This window comes from Sinocyclocheilus anshuiensis, unplaced genomic scaffold, assembly GCF_001515605.1.
Source record: "Sinocyclocheilus anshuiensis isolate Anshui unplaced genomic scaffold, SAMN03320099.WGS_v1.1 scaffold204, whole genome shotgun sequence".
NCBI lineage: Eukaryota > Metazoa > Chordata > Actinopteri > Cypriniformes > Cyprinidae > Sinocyclocheilus > Sinocyclocheilus anshuiensis.
In genome coordinates this window covers 205,848-217,080 of record NW_015557064.1, presented here as the reverse complement: position 1 = coordinate 217,080, position 11,233 = coordinate 205,848, and the positions used below count along the sequence as shown (strand labels likewise).

Below are 11,233 nucleotides of genomic sequence, written 5' to 3'. Positions count from 1 at the left end.
GATAGCTGGCCAATCACAGCACACCTCGCTTTTTCAGACCGATGAGCTTTGTAAAAATCGACGCGTTTCAGAAAGGCGGGGTATAGAGGAGAAACAATAATGTACAGTATGTGGAAAATAATGTGTTTTTTTAACCTTAAACCGCATAAACACATTTCATTACACCAAATACACAAAATAATGTTCTTTTTAGCAGCATCATATGACCCCTTTAATACATACTTTTTCCTCCTATTTTTTTCATTACGATGTGCCCTTGGGGGCTCCGTACATAAGAGACTTCTTTAAAAAAAAAAAAAAATTCCCACCCCAGACTTTGGAACAGTACTATATATAATTTAACTAACTTAATTTCTTAAATTTAACAACTTTGTTGTTTATAAAATAAATCACTTGAGGTCATCATTTCGTTTTTATTTGCAAACTGTTGTTAAACTGTTACTACTTATACTTTTTTCACTACCTATTCTAAAAAGTGAGCCTTAAATGCGAGCTTGTAGAAAAAAAATACATTTTATGGTCAAAAAGTATGACTTGAAGACTATATTTTAATGTTTAGCATAATTCAAAACTCTGAATTTTTATAATAGCCCATCTGTAAATATGGTTTAACAGTGCTCTTGAGAGTTCCTGAGGGATGTCCCATTTTTAAGGTGCAGGTCAGTGAAAACTACAGGTGCATGGACACAGAAACACACTAAGGTAGATCATACTTACATCCCACAGCTCAAGCGTCCAGGCTCAGGACTGCTGCTCTGGGACAGGGGTTGCTGGGAAATGATGAGAGAGTGTTTACTGGGAGGAGGCAGGAGTCGGTGGGCGGAGTCTATAGGGCGTGACAAAGTGCTGCAGTACCTCACTGAGGTTTCTGCAATATTCATGATCTCATTACACACTGCCTCCTATTGGTGGAAGAGGGTCAGCCCGCAAACCAGGAAGTAGGGTCAGTCATTCAGATGGAAAATTGAGTTTGAGGAAGGGGCGGTGTGGTTAGAGAAGATAGTAACAGGGCAGAAAGAAGGGAATGTCCATTAATACCAGGAAAGCCGGAAAGGATGGTAGTGTCCAGAGGATAAGCATGGAAGAGTAAGACAACAGAGTGAGTGCATGAGGAAGCAGCGAAACATATGCCACAATCATGTAGGACAGGCTTACTTGCAGGGTACAGAGATTTGTCATGCATTATATGGGTGAGTTTCAGGATTAGATATCAAATAAAATAAAGATGAGCCTTGTGATTGACTGTGATGTGTTTCATAGAGATGAATCAAAACAGAATATGAAACATATTCATATCCATCATTCATATTCAATCAATATAGATGACATCAAGAAAGAAGTATGGAGCAGTATGTGCATCTAAGAGTAATTAAAACCTCTTGAAAGTTAATTTACCGTGAATGAATTGGCATTCATGTTGTTGTCTTGGATGTCAAACAGCATGACAGGACTTCTTGAAAATCGGCCATAATATTCTACATCATTTCTTAATGGCTGTGAAAAAAAAAAAAAGTTAATCAAATTAAACATATATCATATATGTGTGTGTGTGTGCACAACGGTTCATGTTCATCCATGAGGTTTGGGTTCAAATTTGAAATTTGCACAAAGAGCGGTATGGTTGCCATTTGATCAGTCCGTTATTATTTGCAGAGGACTGCAGTACAACCTTACAGTACATTAAACACATAAGGGACTGGAAAGCAACTGTGAGTTAGTAGCAGTCACCACATTTCCTATAAAACTTCAATCAAACATTGAAACACCGTGACATCATGCTGGGATGCTCCCTCTAGTGGAAAAAGTCTTTAGAATAGCTTATATTTCTAGTGTACGTAGCTCACACACTAACGTTCACAAGCCGCACCGGTAAGACCGGTGTTTTAGTGTTTTTTAAATAAGTCACCAAGGCTGCATTTATTTGATCATAAATACTGTAAATACTGTATCATAAATACTGTATTGGTAATATTGTTAAATATATTACAATCTAAAATAACTATTTCTATTTTCATATCTTTTAAAATGTAATTTATTCCTGTGATGGCAAAGCAGCATTTATTTAAAATGGAAATCTTTTGAAACAATGTAAAAGTTTCTTGGCAGTTTAAATCAATTTAATGCCTCCTTGCTCAATAAAAGTATTAATTTATTTAAAAAAATCTTACTGGCCACAAACTGTACAGCAGTGTACAGTTGAACATAAATTTTTATAATCTAATACAGTACATATTTGTCATTTGAACACAGATACAAAATACAAGAATTCTTCAAACAATTACACAGAATTAACCACCACTATTAATATAAATCAGGGCTGTCAATCAATATTTTTTGTCTGATTAACTACATTATATGCTTAAATCAATCAGAATACATCACATATATCAATATTTGCTTTAAAAAAGCCTCCAAATAAGTCATTAATTAGAGAAATACAGAAAGTGCCTTTAGAAGTCAAAATATTATTTGTTCTTATCAAAGAATTTAACCCTTTCACTGGCCTGACAATCCATTTTACAATCTAAATTGGTCAAACTGCCATTAGATTTAGGGGTCCTTTATTCTTTTAAATGTGTGCCATTTGAGTTTAACATGGTAAAATACACACTCTTATCTATAGATCTGTATCAAACATGCATGATTTCATAATGGGCAACAAACAAAAAAATATCAACATCCAAGCTTCATGCTAATTATGTTAGAGTTTCATGCAACAGTTCCTTTTCATTTGTGTTTCTCTCAATAGCGTGGAAGCCTCAAAAGTGTGATTGAAACTCATTAGCATAACCAGATGGGTCAGATATCATTTCCTATTTCAGCGTGTTAGATCTACAACTTGTGCCAATGGAAACAGTGACCTCCCTTGAGCTCAGGCACCGTATGATGGGCATCTTTAACAAACACACCACACCATGCAGAAGATACCTCTGCTGGGAGGGGAGGTGGTGAGCCGATTACGAATAGGCTTTTTGGAGGGCAAGGCCGGGTGTCAGGAGAAATGAGAGGAAACAATAAAGAGGAAGGAGGAAATGGAGAGGTGAACAGTGAGAACAACTGTACGAGATAATAAATAAAAACGAATGGGAAAATGAAAACAATTCACATGAGTTGAAAGAAAATGATCCAAGGGCCAAGGATTTTGTCAGGTCTTTACCTGTGGAGAGGCATTAGTGTTCCGATGAGGTGACTGGCTGATAGGGGGATCAGGGTAGTCCACTCCATTTTTCACTCGGGGTCTCTTGTGCACCTCTATATAGGTGACAGGGAAGATACCCTGCCGGTTAGTGCCAGAAATTTTGCCTTCATACCAGTTCTCATCTACTCGGCGAATCAGTGTAATACGCTCCCCCTACAGGCAGACAAAAGATTTGGAATTAGTTCCTGCAGAGATCACATAGACAACACACACATATTTATTTATTTATGCGTTAAATTTCTGTCAAAATTGACAGTGAAGACATTTACGATTTTACAGAAGATTTATATTTCAAATAAATGCTGTTCTTTTGAACTTTCTATTTTTAAGAATTTTGAAAATAATGTATCACAGTTTCCTCACAAAAATATTAAGCAGCACAACTGTTTACAACATTGATAATAAGACATTTTTCTTAAGCACTTCTTTCAAGAACATTTTAAAAAATCTTACCAACCCTAAACTTCTGAAAGGTAGAGTATATGTATATAAACCATCATCAATTAACACACACACACACTAGAAAAATGGTGTGAGTGCAGTGTGTTCTTTGGCATTTCAGTAGTCATTTTCTGACAAATTTACCTGTAATAAAGTCTGAAAAGTCTGCTGTATGTCTAGATGTGTGACTCAAAATTCATATATAGTTGTTGCAGCAACAAGTATAGTCATATCAACTTGTTGCTGAATTGCTTATATTTTATTCAGCTGGCTGGTGACAAATCTGTTGTGAATGTTTGGCTTAATTTTCAGTGTAAAAAATAATACGTTTTTGGAAAAAAATTTAATTATCTATATTTATTTTTAATTTTCCTCTTACATAAAACATTTCTGCTCAGCTTGTTTCATCACACTTTAAGTGTGTTTGGCTTCACATTCAGCTCATAAGTAAATAATAGTAAATAATAACAGAATGCATGACGTTGAAGGATTACTCCACGAGGTAGTTTTCTAAACAAAGCAACTAGATAAAACATATACATATAATACTAATCTCTCTAGTTCTTCTCACTCGATATCAGTAGTGGTACAGTATGTGTGGTTAAGGTTGCCGACCCCTAGACTAAAGCGTAAGCTTCATTAAATTCATTAAACAATACCTTTCTGAAAGACATTTCAACAGCAGTGTCACCAGTGAAATTGAACCGAGCAATAGCCTCTCCATATTCCAACACCTGGACCGGAGCACTCTTTTTGGGCTGAGCCTTTTCTGTAGGGGGCAAGAGCTGGAGAAACAGCATAACAAAAGAGAGGTTACTGCACACTTGAAAACTCTATGACTAAAAAATAAAAAATATAATACTAAAGCATAAAGAAAATGTACCTCAACGTAGCTGTGTGGAAAAATCCCAACTCTCCCATGATGCTCTCCCTCAAACCAGTTCTGATCAACCTGCCGGTAGATGTATACAATATCTCCCTTTTGAAATGGTAGTTCCCTGATAAAGGGGAAGCAAAATGTGGTTAGGTTTGTGATGTAGTATTCTAAATTTGACATGCTGTTATTAACAAACACTTTATGATCTTATTAACATCCATATATCTGAATTGTTAAGACACTTACTTTAAACTTTCTGCTCTGAAGTCAAATCGTGCCAGAGCAGGAATCCTCTGTAGACAATAAGAGACCATTAGCATTATTTCCATTACTATATATCACAGCAACTCTCTTTGTCACACAAAAAGGCAGGAAGCATCAAACAAGATCCTTTAAAGGATAAAATAGAAGATATGTCACCTCTATGGTTTTTCTCTTCTCTTTCTCATTAATAACCAGCAGGTCGCCGAAGCGGTCATTAGTAATGAACTGTTGGTGAGTCACAACCAGCCCAGCATGTCTCCGAGCAGCTGTGTCTGCCTCTTCCTGCTCTCGCTTTAACCGTCTCTGCTCTTCCAGAATTTTCTTTAAACAGAAACAGGCATTAATTCACATTGAGAGGGGTTTATGCCTATTACAGATTTACCACATTGTATAGCAGCAAAACAGGTCTCCATAAAGCATGCTTTAAATCCATCATTATCAATATATATACAGTAGTATGTATTCCTAAACTTCTTAAAACCCTGAATTTAACATTGACAAAACAGATAAAAGCATTAAAAAAAAATTCTTTATCATTTATTTTTCTCATATTTTCCAGGTAAAAATATCACCCTTAATATACACCCTTACAAGATACATTTGTGTAGAATGACGTTTTTGTTTTTTTGTTTTTTTTTTCAGAGAACATATTTTATTTAAAGTTTATTTTTTACTGTTTTCTGATCAAACCTCAATAAATTTGTCAGTGGGGCAGAAAATTCTACTTCATCTCAAGATATACTCTTTGAAAACAAGTCAAACTATAAATTTTTCTTCACAAACAAAATAATCTTGTTTTAAGGATGTTTACATGTTGTTCATGGAAAACAACAAAGATACTGATTAAGAAAATGATTTGTTTGTGGTGGGAAGATAATGTAAAAAAACAAAAAGGCACCTCTTTATCTCCGTAGCGCTTCCGGACTGCCTCGTCTGAGTTTTCTCCATGATCTCCTTGGCTTAATGGATGTGAGGAATCGGATTCTGTTTGAAAAACCACAGGATTCACTTTCTGTCGCCATGATAAGCAAAATTGCACAAAGAAAGAGTAAGTGCTATAATTCAAATCAGTCTTGGCTCAAGCATTACACAACACTTCATATCTTTAAAATGTCCATTTATACAGAGCTTTGAAAGAATCAATGGGGATGATACAGACACTCTGGAGAGAACACAAAAAAGAAGGTAAATAAAATGCATATCTATATTGCATGAACATACAATGGCTTACACATCTTACAGTTTAAAATTACAATAGTTTATTCATCTACATTTTTTTGAGATCTGCGGGATAAGCATAAGCCATGGTCTGTCAAAATAAAAGGATGCATGCATCAAGAAAAAACAAAATATGCTAAAAATACACAACATTCAGACATTCTTTTAAAAAATGACTAGTGTAATATGTATAATGCAGTTTTGACAATCAAAACTTAAGACAAAAACATGTAATAAAAAAAATGGTCCAGACGCTTAGAGTAAAAACAGACTCGTGTTTGGGTTACACTATTTTGTGGAATTTGACTTTTTTATTTCAGATCAAATCTGTGAAGCCATAATTTACAAGGCTTTGCAGTAAGATGCCATTTCTATGGGTAAGAAACACTGTTAAATGTCTGTTTAATGTACATACTGCATCTGTTCAAGAATAACATGGGAGGCCTGAATATTTTCTCAAGCTGACAAGAAGCTAAATGACATACCTTTGTCATTTTGTCTGAATTTCAACTACATTTTTGCTTAAAATAAAAACTTAGCTTAAACTTTATTAAAGAAATCCCTTTGTAAACATTTTTTTTTAAGTCTGGTCTTGGTTTGTTGCTAATTCTGGACAATATATTAAAAAAGATAATGAAAAAAATGAAAGTCTGAGAATAAAAAAAAAAGTGACATGACTTTTACACTACACAACAGAAATGGATAATATGCCAATCTGGTTACAAACCACACAAAGTCGGCACACAGCAGAAATGGAAAAAGTAAAGTCACTCGGTGATGACAGAGGAGCAGACAGGAAAGGCTGGAGGACGATGAGTGATCACAGACAGAATCATGCCCGAACATGAGTGTGGACAATCCGACACTCATGACACTCTCATTATAGCCACCTTCAGAGTGATCTTTACTGGCTTCTGAGCCCTCCACATCCATGAGGTCATCCGAGTTGCACCCCTCACAGGGAGAGCTCTCTCCATTACTGAGCCTCTCCAGCACCTCCAAAGAGGACAGGCGCTGGGGAATCATAGGCTTCAGCTTGGCCGAGATGAGATCTCCGGTCATGGGCTTCATGGCAGAGAGTGCACAAGTCTTTTTGGCCTGTTGACTGTGTAGGGACCTCCTTAAGCAGAAAGGGGCTGGTCCCATAAGAAGCAAGTTCCTTGGGGGAGTGCACTTCTTCTCCTGCTGCTGGGTGTTGGCCTGTTGGCGCTCATGCCTGAGGATTGTGGTGAAACGTGTGTAGGAAGCCGGGCAGGTGCCTTTACACTTGCTTTGTTTGGTGTGGAAGGGGAAGTGATCCTGGTGATGGTGACCTGTGGGTTCTGAGGTACCGCCGGAGGGCGTCTCTTTGGCAGGATCATGAATGCAACTGTTTTTCTCTTCTGATTTGCCCTCATTTAGATTCAAAGGGAAGTCAGTTCTTGAGGTGTTCGGGCACTCATACAATACAGAAGCTTCCTCTTTGGGGGTCTGGGCCTCTGTATTCATGGCTGGACAGTCCTCAGTGTTTGCAGGCCCTGGCAAGACTAGAGTCTCAGCTGACAGAGCAGACTGGAGGAAGCAGGTCGGTGTAGGGCTGTGGGAAGGACTTGGGTTACTAGGGAGTATGGGCATCGAGGCAGAACGAGTGGGCGCAGAGTTCGAACGCTGAATGATACGCTCAAACTCCATCACCCGAAACGTGACAGCATCCCGGGGGATGATCTCACTCCTCTCCAGGGTAATGTCGTCCCCCGGCTTCTCAAAAAAGGAAGCCAGGCAACGGACACTACCGTGGGGGCTGGAGCCCAGGGAGCTCGGCCTCTGAATGTTGTGCATGTTCCAATAGAGGGTGGAGAACTCGGCTGTGCTCCTTACAGATCCCACAACAGGCGCATTTTTATGCAGGTTCCTGCTCTCTGGTGAACCATTGCCCTTGCAAGCTGAATTTAACCTGTGATCGGCATCTGTTGTATCTCCATTGTGTGAGCCACAAGCCTCCTGATGCAAATCCTCGCAGCTGTGTGCCTTAGGCCGCTGTTGTGTCGGCTCGGTTCGTCTTTCCAGGCTCTCATCGGTAGAGGGCGATAGCCTGGGCTTAAACTTAGAGGGAAGGATTTGAGGGATGCAGGCTTTGGCAGCGGACAAGGACTTTTTAGTCTTATATTGAAAAGCTAGTGCATTAGTGGCATGAACTGAGTGAGTATTTACAGAAGAGCAGGGTGAAATCATACAGCCATTCCCACCTTTATAATCCACTGGCGGGCATGCAGGGTAACAGAACAAACAGTGAATTAGATTAAACTCGCAACAAGCAAAGACACAATAGTACCACACAACTGGCACATAATGAAAGAAATGTCACATTAATTTCTAAATAAATATTCAAAATAAAGTGTATTTTGTCAGTACAACCAATCTAGAGCATTCAAGAAGGTTCTACTCTGAATTGAATTATGTAAAGTCTGAGGTTAGTACATTGCGTGATTTTTTTCCCCAAACCAGTAAATTGCAAACCCTGCCCCATAGCTGATTCTAAAGATTTCAATAGTCATGTCAATAACAGGGCTGACTGTCTATGCAACACTGAAACCAATGCTAACCCCTAACTCTAACCTACCATACAGTAGGACAGCCTGATAGATAAAAGCATTACTGTCACAATTGGATTCATCCGTGATTTTTCTAAACTCTAAATCCATGAAGTCTGAACTTTTCTTGACAGGTGACCGCATGATGGAGTTGACCAATGAAATTGCTGTTGGGTGGGGTTTGCGCTTAACAGTTTTGGGGAAAAAAAAATCACACCAGTACATCTGGTACTTTCATAGTTTGACAGCTAATGAGTTCATACGCCTGCAGGTTTTATATTCACAAAGGCTAGAATAGTATTGAAAACCACTTTCATAGTTTGACAGCTAATATATATATATATATATATTATATATACTATATATACAATATATAAAACATTTAATATTAAATATAATCTAAACATATATAAGGTATAAAAATAAAAAAAAATAAAAACCAAACTGCTAAGAACATGTGAAGCAGAAATATTGAAGCAAAATAACTTAAACATTACATACACTAAAATGAACAGCATGTAAAAGAAGGTTTTGTTTGGACTATTTTATAGTGCTGATTCACATTCAGATTTGTATTTTAACAAATGTAAATCTGGGGAACTGTTAAAGGCATTAATAAATCATATAAAAACCAGAGGTTTGACATCTTGCAAACTGCTAAACAAAACCAAAATATTAACTGAGAAAGGCTCCAGTGTCTCAGAGTTAAAATTTCATAAATAAGTGCTAGTATAGTAAAATAAAGAAAAGTAATTATTTCTGTTAACTTACAATTGCCAATGCCAATACCACACAACTGCCAACTGGAACATGTCTTGCAGCATGTATGTGACTCTCTTGGAAATACATGCATATGACTGGCACAATAACACTCTTTTATGTTTAAAAACTGTTTTAGAGACATATACACTGAAAGACAGGGTATCTAAAATTTATTTAGCATTTACTCTACTTCTGTTCTGACTTCCATTAAGTTCCTCAGTCCAACCAAATGCATCATTTGTTTCCTCTTGTCAAGGTTTGTCCAAATGTGCCAATATGATTTTCTCTTTGACCTCTCACAGGCTCCCCCAAACCGCTCCAAGACAGGCACTTACTCCTAATGTGATCATAAACTCATGTAAGCGCTACTTGAGTGCTCCACAAGTCTTGGGATTTCTCACCAAAGAAACCTCAAGTGTGCTGTGAAGTTACCAACTGCTATCCACAGGAATTACAGGCAGAATGTTAATAGATATTTACTGTACATTGTCAAAAATGCAGCAGAAACAGAGAGGAATTGATAGTAATGATTACTTAAAAGCAGCGGGGAACAGGGAAATGTTGCAAGCCAGATTCAAACTCCACAACTCCCCACAGCTCAATAGTTTCAGTGTAATTCATTTTTTGTCTTTAATCATTTCTTTATACCCAGTTATGAATTAGAAACATATCTTTATGAAGTGTGACACATGACTCAACAACAAGATACACAACTGCATTGTATGTTCTGTATTCAAAACATGCCGTCTTGGAAATTCAAGGTAGACAGAAACAAGAGTTAAAAAAAGATCTTAGCCCCTGTCTAAACATGTGGGTCATGTTAACTATTAACGGATACAATCATCATCTTCAACCCTTTCCGCCCCCCTGCCGACCCAAGCAGCCCATCCTCGGGTCAAATGTGCTAGCATTCCATTCATGACCTCACTCTGACAGCTGACCCCTCATACTTGACCACCCCTGAACATGCTGCAAGTTTATCTCCTCTGCAGGGTGAGTGTCTACCATCAGAACCATCTATTAATCTCTACGTCCATACCCTTTCCTCTCGGTCCACAACATGGCCCACTTCTAAAGTGGTTGGACACCCAACTGAGCCGAACCTCATGAGCTCATTCTGTCTAACAGACCGGACTAAAGGTCAAACTGGACATCTGTTATGTTTCAACTGTGAAAAATGGCCAGCTTTAACAAAACATAGAAAGACAAATGAGCTGTGTTATTTGTGTGGTATTGTGAAGGAAGGAAGGAATGTGGAAAGTGCTGATGAAAAGGGGCTCAACAGGCAACAAATGGATCGGCTTTACAATAACGTGGTGTGATTTTGATTATAAATCCTTAAATCAAAATCATTTCAAACCTGATTAACATTTGAATCTCAATAAACATACATAAAACAGACTGGAAGCCAACCTTTAGAAGAAGTACTGGGGTGGTGCTTGTTAAGCGCTCTCAGGCCCTGCAGTGGGATGTCGCCGCCCTCCAGGACACTCTTGTAAATGTGCCGTTCACATTCCGGAGCTGCCTGCCCACTGGCAGACAAGCTGTCCTTCTTCTCCACTTCACCATTGCCTGCTTTACAGGCTGAGCTGGGCACAAATAGAGATATGAAGCTGTGACTCACATAAATCATCGTCTTCATGTCACATATCTGAATAGAACAGAATGCTAGTTCCACGTTTACTGTATATGACAAGAAAATTCTTGTTATTAAAAGAAGATATAGAAAATAGAAATAGAAAATAGAAACTACTGAAATACTATACTACAGAAATAAAAATACTATAAAATATTTTTAAAAAATACTTTGTCATAGATTATATTTGAACACTGTACATTGAAGATTTATTTTGGCACACTTACTAACCTGCTCATACTTTTGAAAAAAATAAAAAAATAAAT

General features: G+C 37.7%; 1 pseudogene; it reads right to left on the bottom strand.

Annotated features, from left to right (window-relative positions):
• LOC107676553 (sorbin and SH3 domain-containing protein 1-like) overlaps positions 1-11,233 on the bottom strand; it is a 60,293-nt pseudogene that overhangs the window by 4,009 nt on the left and 45,051 nt on the right.